This window comes from Apodemus sylvaticus, chromosome 5 (genome assembly GCF_947179515.1).
Source record: "Apodemus sylvaticus chromosome 5, mApoSyl1.1, whole genome shotgun sequence".
In the NCBI taxonomy this organism is placed as follows: domain Eukaryota; kingdom Metazoa; phylum Chordata; class Mammalia; order Rodentia; family Muridae; genus Apodemus; species Apodemus sylvaticus.
Window position 1 is genome coordinate 100,374,742 of NC_067476.1, and position 8,526 is coordinate 100,383,267.

An 8,526-nucleotide genomic window follows, 5' to 3' on the forward strand; every position below is an offset into this window, starting at 1 on the left:
TCCCCCTCTTGAATCATCTCTCTTTCTCTCTGTACTAGTAGCAAAAATTAATATAAAATGAAAATCCAGGCATTTGATGATTAAAAAGTAAATTCTAAACATACAAAGAGTGTCAGAATATACTGATGATACTCAAATAAAGAAGGCTCGGAAATTAATCAAAGAGCTGTGTTATTTCCCCACATGTAATTTTACAATCTCTGTGTGTGAGTGATAATCAGTAGGGAAAAGGTAACTAAAATGTCAGATAACCCAGACAAAATTTCGAATTCCTGCTTAAATCGAAAGAATGCAGTTTCCTAACTAAAGAACACTCAACCTCAAAAATCCCAGTACAAACAGAGAGAAAACATAGAAGGCAAATGGTCAAAATGCTACCATGCTATCTCTTACCTGATAGCTCCTGGATCCCTCAGCTAAGAAAAGCCAGTTTTGCTTGCACTGGATTTCCTCACAATAAAAATAAATCCACCCTGTCTCCAGCCCTGTGATCTATACACACTCACTCGCAGCCTCTGATACCATCAGGTCTTCTTACAGGAAACACTTCCACTGCTCTTCCTAAACAAAACCACATATTAAATTCTAGCTCTTCCACATATTGTTTTCTGGTGCCTTATTAAGCACCACTCTTTGAGACAGGGGGTGCAGCTACGCTTCTGCAGTGCAGAGCCCCGTTTTGGACTTTACCATGCCCTCCAGCACACTTGGGGGCAGCCGTTACATGAGCTCGGGGAACCTGAGAGTCAGTTTAGAAAAATAACTGAGGAAGACTTTCCTGGATGGTACTCTCTTCCTTGAACTTGGTTTTTCTTCTTAGACCACGTGACATCAAACTCCTCTGAAAGGAAACAGGTATATGGAACACCAAAATGGTGACAGGGAGTGATAAAAGTCTCAGTTTAAAATTAATGAAATTGTGAGGGTTCACATTCTATTGAGGATGACAGCAGGAGACTTTATTGCATGACCATAGCTGTTCTGTGCACATTCCTGAGCCAATCCCGATCAAGAGAGTGACCCCACTGACCAATAGAGATAGGTATCAGTCTTTGGCTGAGAAATATTCTTTGTAGGTTGGAGCCATTGTTTCTAAGAGACATTTTGTTAACTTCTACAGACATTTAATTTATAATTGTCACAGTTGGAGGAATATTATTACCTACTGAATGGAGGAGAGAGATCCTACTAAAGCCCACACAATTCACAGGCACACGGTCACAAGTAACTAAGGAACCCCACATACCAACAGGGCTGTAGAGCAGAGATCCCAGTGTAGTCCCAGGGGTGAGGACGGGATGCCTGTGCACACATCAAGTCAAGCTTTTCTTCAATGCTCTACTGCGTTGTCTTCCTTGGTTTGATTTCAGCCTCCTGTGCCTGCTTCCAAGCTGTGGTTCTTCTCTGCTTGGCCAGGATTTTTTTCCACGAACATTGTCCATTTCAAGCTTTTCTGACTTCTGACTTGTGCTGGACCTGGATCATCAGGTGGATCAACACAGGTGTAACAGTTGCAATCTCATTGCCACAATTTGGGTTGTAAGAATCTCCAGTAGCCAAAGCTTACATGCCAGATCGGGCCATGGGAGCAGAGTTGGTAAATTTGTACAGATTGGTTCATAGTCTCATTTGATATTGTTTTATGGACAGTTGTCTGACCTTCTATGGGGGTATTTCCCATATCTTGTCAAGTTACCTAGTCTTAGCATCATTTCTTCCCACTTTACCCCCTATCTCCAGAGGCTGAGCTGAGACATCATGTTTCCATCTCTAGAGAAAGTAATTCCCAAGTAGCTTTATCTCTCGACTGTGTGTGTGTGTTGAGTGTGTCTGTGTGTGCATGAGCATGCAAGCACATGTGTGCATGTGCCTGTATGAGAGACAGAGAGAGAGAGAGAGAGAGAGAGAGAGAACCCGACAAAGATGGAAGAAGCACTTGATATCATTTAGTCCACATACAACTAACTACAAATTACAAGAAATGAGTGTGGATGGTCAGAAGTCATATTAGTTCAGGGCAGAGAGCAATGTCTCACAAGACCATGTCCACTTTACTGCAAAGCAACACTGTCAGCAGTAACAATGGAATTTTGATGTCCTTGATTTCAAACAGTATGCTTATCTTTGTAGCACTGTTTATAAATACCTCTTTTGTTAGAATCTGAGAACAATCTTGAAAAAAGGTTTTCCAAGAAATGATACCTAAGTATGCTACACATCAGATCAGGTGATCAAAAGTATCCTTCCTTGATGTACCAAAAACCATTTTCTCAAGGAACCTCTATCACTAGCAAGCCTTCTGGCAAAAAAAAAAAAAAAAAAAAAAAAAAAAAAAAATAAGTAATCACAGATAAAACCTGAAAGTATTTTAAAGGTTCTGCAGATCTCATATAGTATCCTCATATTTAAAATAGAATTTTCAGTTTGAAAACAATTCTGCAATGAACTTTAAATGTTTTAAATAAGTTAACATTTTCATTGGAATTCTCCTGGAAACTATGGAGAGACAGCTCCCATTTGGATATCTGTTGATCCAAAGACACTGAAAAGACAGCATTTTCAGTGGTGGTGATGGGATTCTCTTAAGCTATCCAAACCTCTGAAGATCAACATATTAGGTTTATGTTGACAATAAAGTAGCTTTAGTTACTCTTGAGTTCAGCCCATGCAGAACTGATGTAAACCAAGGAGTTATAGATACATCAGAATACCATAAATAACTTTCACATATTACTAGAGGGTATGTATGGGCCATGGCACTGAATCAGGAACGGACTCTCTGGCTGCAGCTGACAATGAAAATATGACCAGGGTTGAAACGCACAACAGTAAAGCAGAGGTCCATGCTTTTCCTAGTGAGCAGAAAACAGAGGAAGTCCGTGGGTGCAAGGCCATGACAGCTCCATCTTCACCAGTGCTGGGATCCCTGAGTTTGATAAGCTGATTATTTGAATCACTCACACTAAACTTCAAGTGATGATTTCTGCAGTAATTGATTTCCACATTTTAGTTAGTGTCTTCACTGTGTAACTAAATGAATGTCAGCTAGGATATATAGAAAACTCTATATAATAATATTCAAACACACCTTAGAAATGAGTTTTAGGATTGGGTTTCATTCCATTTTTAACTTGTAGCTGATACATGTTCTACAAATCCTGTACTCAACACAGTGCCAACTCCAAGGGACCTTCCAGGTATCTATTAGTCATGTTAATAATATAATGATGCCTAAATTATTACTCCTTGTGTTAATAGGTTACTCATGTCATAGGTTAAAATAACCAGCCTATGGATGGAATCATAGAACTACTTCTTTAAGCCTACTGAGAGCATTTCAATTGGATCAAGCAAATGCGGTCAGTGGGTCAAGGGGACATGAGATTGGATATTGTGTTATAGGAAATCACAAGCATATCTCTGCCATGGTACCTGATTAATCGGAATAATTCACAAAATACAAAATCAAGTTTAGACTTTATACAGACACCCAAGGCTGTTTTCTTCCATGTGGCAGAATGGCAATATCATGAGGCTTCTGACCCCTCCCTATAACCCACTCACTTTCCCCGTGACAGCACATGTAAACCACCTCTTTGAGGTCAGCTCTGTTGGGTGTGTATTTGCCTTACTCTCTTGTCTTATATTTCAATTGAATTTGAACCAGAAATTTGAAAGGATTTGCCTTAGAATAGCCTAACATGTGGTACATTTTGGGAGAACTTTGAGAAATAAGACAAATGCCCAGGCTGGGTTAGTAAAATAAACACTTTAAAGACTTTGAGGGGTTTAGGACTTATTAAATTTTTACATGTATGGGATAGATGTATTTTTATCTCAGTTGATTGTAGATGCTTGTTGGTTCATAAGGTTGATATATATATCTTGGGAAAAACATTAAGCTTTATGGTCTCTGATATTTTCATCCTGATGAATGATTACAGCTAGCCCTCTATGGCTATTTATACATAGTTATTTTTAAATATGTGGAGGCTTTCTGTTTGCTTGTTTTATGACCTGTGACAGCCTAAAGCAAAATTTCATGGCCCAAAGCAAAAACATAAGTCTCAGGAAAGCTGAAGGACCATTTGGCTCGAACAATATGGTAGCTGAGGGACTCTGAAAATCAGACTCGGCCAAGGCATGCATGAGAATAACAGTTTCCAACTATGTGAAGCTGAGGATAAACCTGGGCTTTAGAACTCAATTTCAAGTGAAGGCTTGGCCGCCAATAGCTGAGTGATGCCGTGTAGCACATTGCAAGTAGTTCAGCCTCTGCTGGTGGGCCTCAGGGCCACACACGGTCAAGCTGAGACTAGAGGGGGCTGGTTTTCCTCTGGAATCTCAGCTCTTAACCCTCTGTACTAGTCTTCACTGTCAGAAATGACCACAAACGCAGTACATTTATTCTCCTACAGTTACTAAGACTAAAAGTCCAAAATGTGCCACCTACTGGTCTGAAATCAAGGCTTGGGCACAGTTACATGCTTTCTGCCCTGCCGCCTCTGAGGGAAAATCCATTTGCTGACATTGTCCAGCTTCTAGCAGCCACCTGTGTTCCTTGGCTTTCGGTCCCTCTGTCCATCCCCAAACAATGACATGACATTGCCACTCTCTTTCTTGCTCAGACCTTCTGACTTTCCTTTCAGAACGTCTCCCATGATTATAGTGGGGTTACTGAATGATTTAAAAGATGCCCCCCCCCCATCTTAAAATATGTGATGGCATCTGCAAGGGCCTCTTTGCTTTGCAGGATTAGGACTTGGGATATTAGACATTACTATGTCAGCCGTGCCAGCACATGCCCAGCCTTTCCCCTAGGTGGACATTACATTTGGACACACAGAGTCTTAGACACACACTCAGCCCCACAGTATGAGAATGTAATTTTTTTAAATAATTGCTTCAGAGTTTGTGGTTTGGCTTCTTTTCTGAAGTGGTAGGTGTGGTAAAGTGGTAGGTGTGGCTCACCAGTTGGAAATACCAGTCTTTAAAACCTTTAACTACTTACATTCATAAGAAACCCAATGTAGAACAATGTGTTTTCTGTAGCCCCTCACGAACCACACTCGTCCCAGGAAAAGCCAGCTCAGGCTGCAGGGACTGGATGGCAACCTCGGGAAGGTGCAGACCAGCAACTTGCAGCCTGTAAGTGAGAGCAGCAGAACCACATTTCAGATTTGAATTCCTTCCGGTCTTATCTTCTTGAGCTTTAAATCTGTAAGGGGATTAAAGCTTAGATTCCAATTCTTTTGTGATGATTTTACAAGAGAAAGAGGGGGATATAAAACTTTGAGGCTATCTATAGCGCTGGCATTTTATTAACAAAGTTTCATTCTGAGTTTTGGCTTACTTTTACTGCAGATTCTCTGAAAGGATCTGTTGGATAGTTGTAGCAGGAAAAACTTGAGAAAGGACCCTATACAGAGAACGTTTTGGCCTTGGAGTTCATATAATTAATATATTGTTTTGACCCATTTCAAGGCCTCCAGGCAAAAGGAAGGCCTCGTTCCTGAAGACAAAGATCTGCCCAAACCAGCCCTGCTGCGGAGTTGATCCAAGTGGCCCCAGAAAGGAAGCAGGCTGCAGCAAGCCGTCACTGAGAAGGCTCTGTGTTTTGGGGCTCTGGGAGCATCTTCTCCCTACAGGCTATCTAATGGGCACCCAGAGTTGTAGTAGACAGGAAATGAGCCCACTTTATAATGCCATGCTTGGTAGTTTAAAAGGTGGTATTCTGAACTTTATCAGATGCATTCTTTGTCCTTTGCTTGGACCCTAACTTGAATGGAAAGAGAGATGTTAATCATGTGGCTTTCCTAACACGCCAATAACTGGAGAGAAGTTGTGGAAGGGGTACTTTTCTATGCTGTACGCTGCAGTTTTCCAGGTGACCTCTTCATCCAATCATTCCTTGATACCACCTGCCTGTCATCAGGTGTTTAAGTTTACAATCTTGAGCTTTAAGGGGGAGACTTTGATTTTTCCCCCTAATATAAAGTCCTTTAGCAATCTGGAAACTTTCAGAAAATTGCTTTTCAAAACAATAGAATCCTTAAGATTGCAAAGTGAACCAACCAAATTGAAATACAGTTTCATAAAGGTTGGAGAGGAAGTATTTGAGATGTATACAAACCTTCATTGGGCAAATTAATTAGTGTTAGGATTTGTGCCATAAGCCATAATTTTAAGTATGCCAAATAAGCACAAACATTTGACCTCCAGTTTCTGTACTAGGATGTGGAAATTCCTGTGATGTTTGTTAGTGAACAAAGTCAAAGATAACATTACAGCTCTAATGTGTTGCCCGTATTTATACATGAAGAAAATGTCAAACATCTAAGGCTTAGGAAAGTAAGTGTGTTTTTTACATCCACGCTCATGAGGGGTTTCCGTGGAAATAGAGTCCCTGGTTAAGAACCTTGGACTTTCATCTGCCATGAAAAATTCAATTTGACTTTCCTTCACTCCATGTACTGATCAGAGCTTGATTCTAGTTCTTTCTATTTGGCAAACCCAACTTTCATTTCACTGCTAAACCACATTTATCCACAGCAATGCACATTGCTGACACTAGAACAGAAAGTATTCCAGTTTGTACAAAAGCAGTGGGTGTGATCCATCCCATCCTACCCTTGAGTCACTGCCCATTGGAAACATGAACTTGGAAAACTTCCAATCATTTACTTTCATAAGAAACTCGGTATTGAACAATGTATTTTCTGGAGCCCTTATACGAACCGTGCTGGCCCATCATCCCCCTAAGTGGGGCCATGAAAATACATTCATCCACTGAGCTTTAAATTGCACATGGTTTTATAAATACTTCTTGGTCTTTATGTAGTCTGAAAATGTGATGGTACATCACCAGATCGAGTAGGTGTGGAGTTCTAATGGACTTTCAATGAAATGCATCTTTAGTGAAAGAAAATATGACAGACATTTATCTTTAGATCCCAGTTTGGGCCCTATAGGAAGATGTCAACAAACATCTGTACAATGGATAACCAATGCACTATTCAAATTATAATCTCAATTTTAGTGAAGGAAGCATGTATTATAGCGTATAAAAGCTACTGGAGAAACAACAGCCCATTCTTGGTGCATTTGGCTTTGCATCTGAGAATCTCTTTCCTTACTAATTGAAAAATATAAAGACTTTTCCTTCAAAATGCTGCCCAGGTAAATGTATAGTGAACAATCCTTCCATGCCTCTTTACTGACAGAACACAAGGTGGAACTGTGCACCGGTACTGTCCATAAACAAGAACATCTGGGATCTGCTCCGCAGTGGGACTTCACAGCCACCTCTTGTTCTGGTCTTCTCCTGCTGTAAAGAACAGATTTTCTCAGTAACTAATGTCAACCTCTGTTCCTTCGTGTTACTCAGTAGCTCAGAACTTATTTTTTTCTGAAATAGATGAATTACTTTTCAAACATAAAAATAAAACCCAGGCTATTTTGAGGATGTGTGGATATCTCAGATGCTCTCCAGTGAAGGCTGGCCTAGGTTGGTTATGTTTTTGAATGGTAATAAAATACAATTGTGATTTGGCAATACGTTTTTAAAAAATACTTCAGATTGAAATCTATGAGTGAGCTGTTAATTTTAAAGTTCAGTTTAAATGTATGAAATAGTAGAGTGTATTCCATGTCTAAGAACTATTTAATGAAAATTTCAGTCCGTCTCCTGCCACCCCTCCCCAGGTTGCATTTTATTGAGATGAATATAAAATGTATTTCTTACTATGGATACTGATCAAAAATAAATCAATCATGGCCAATATATTAGATTTGTACATTGAAAAAAACAGCAACACAACAGCAACTCTGGTTTTGTGGCGAACACAGTACAGGACCCATAAGCAGGCTTGTAATATCCTCACTGATTCCGGTCTAAAGCACTCTTACGTACGTAGAAAGGTTTTCATATTTCTGTTTGAAATTTTGCCTTTTTTTTAATGAACCAAATGTGGAGATCAAACTATTCAATTAGTAAATCAAGAGTCCTTATTCGGATGCTTCAGAAGGTAAACTCACTTGCAGCTTGAGCCTGAGGACCTAAGTTCAGTGCCTGGAACTCATGGTAGAAAGTGAGAACCTGCGCCCAACAGTTGCCCACTGACTTCCCTGTGACATAGATTTCAGCCCCCAGTTTACATAAGGTGGCAATAATAAGTAGATTTTAATTATTTTAAAATGAAAAGTCATAAATAAAACATTAGCCACCGTAGCATGTAGAGACTTTACCACCAAAGACAAGCTGGTTTGTTGGCTGGGCTTCATGGCGTATCTGCAGAACTAGACTTTGATGTGAGTATTCTAGCCCTATAGTATCACAGGGATACTATAGCAATTAAATAGTGTGATGTGTAAACCACCAGCTTGGACTAGTTAAAAAGCTGCATACTAAAACCAGACTTCCATGTCGTAAGTTTCTCTTTGATGAGTACTTAATAGGATGTCCAGTAACAAAGGAGCATAAACTTATTTTGAATATCAAACTTATCTTTGTTCAAATGTAATCAG

At 39.8% G+C, this 8,526-nt stretch overlaps 1 long non-coding RNA gene across 1 annotated transcript in view; it reads right to left on the reverse strand.

The window, feature by feature from the left end:
• The window catches only part of LOC127684548 (uncharacterized), a 48,579-nt gene extending 43,436 nt beyond the window's left edge, over window positions 1-5,143 (reverse strand). The window contains exons 1-2 of the long non-coding RNA XR_007977747.1: window positions 5,012-5,143; window positions 1,247-1,476 (exon numbers count right to left, since the gene is read on the reverse strand). This is a non-coding gene — a long non-coding RNA (uncharacterized LOC127684548). The remainder of the gene's footprint in view (window positions 1-1,246; window positions 1,477-5,011) is intronic.
• Window positions 5,144-8,526: the final 3,383 nt, after the last annotated feature.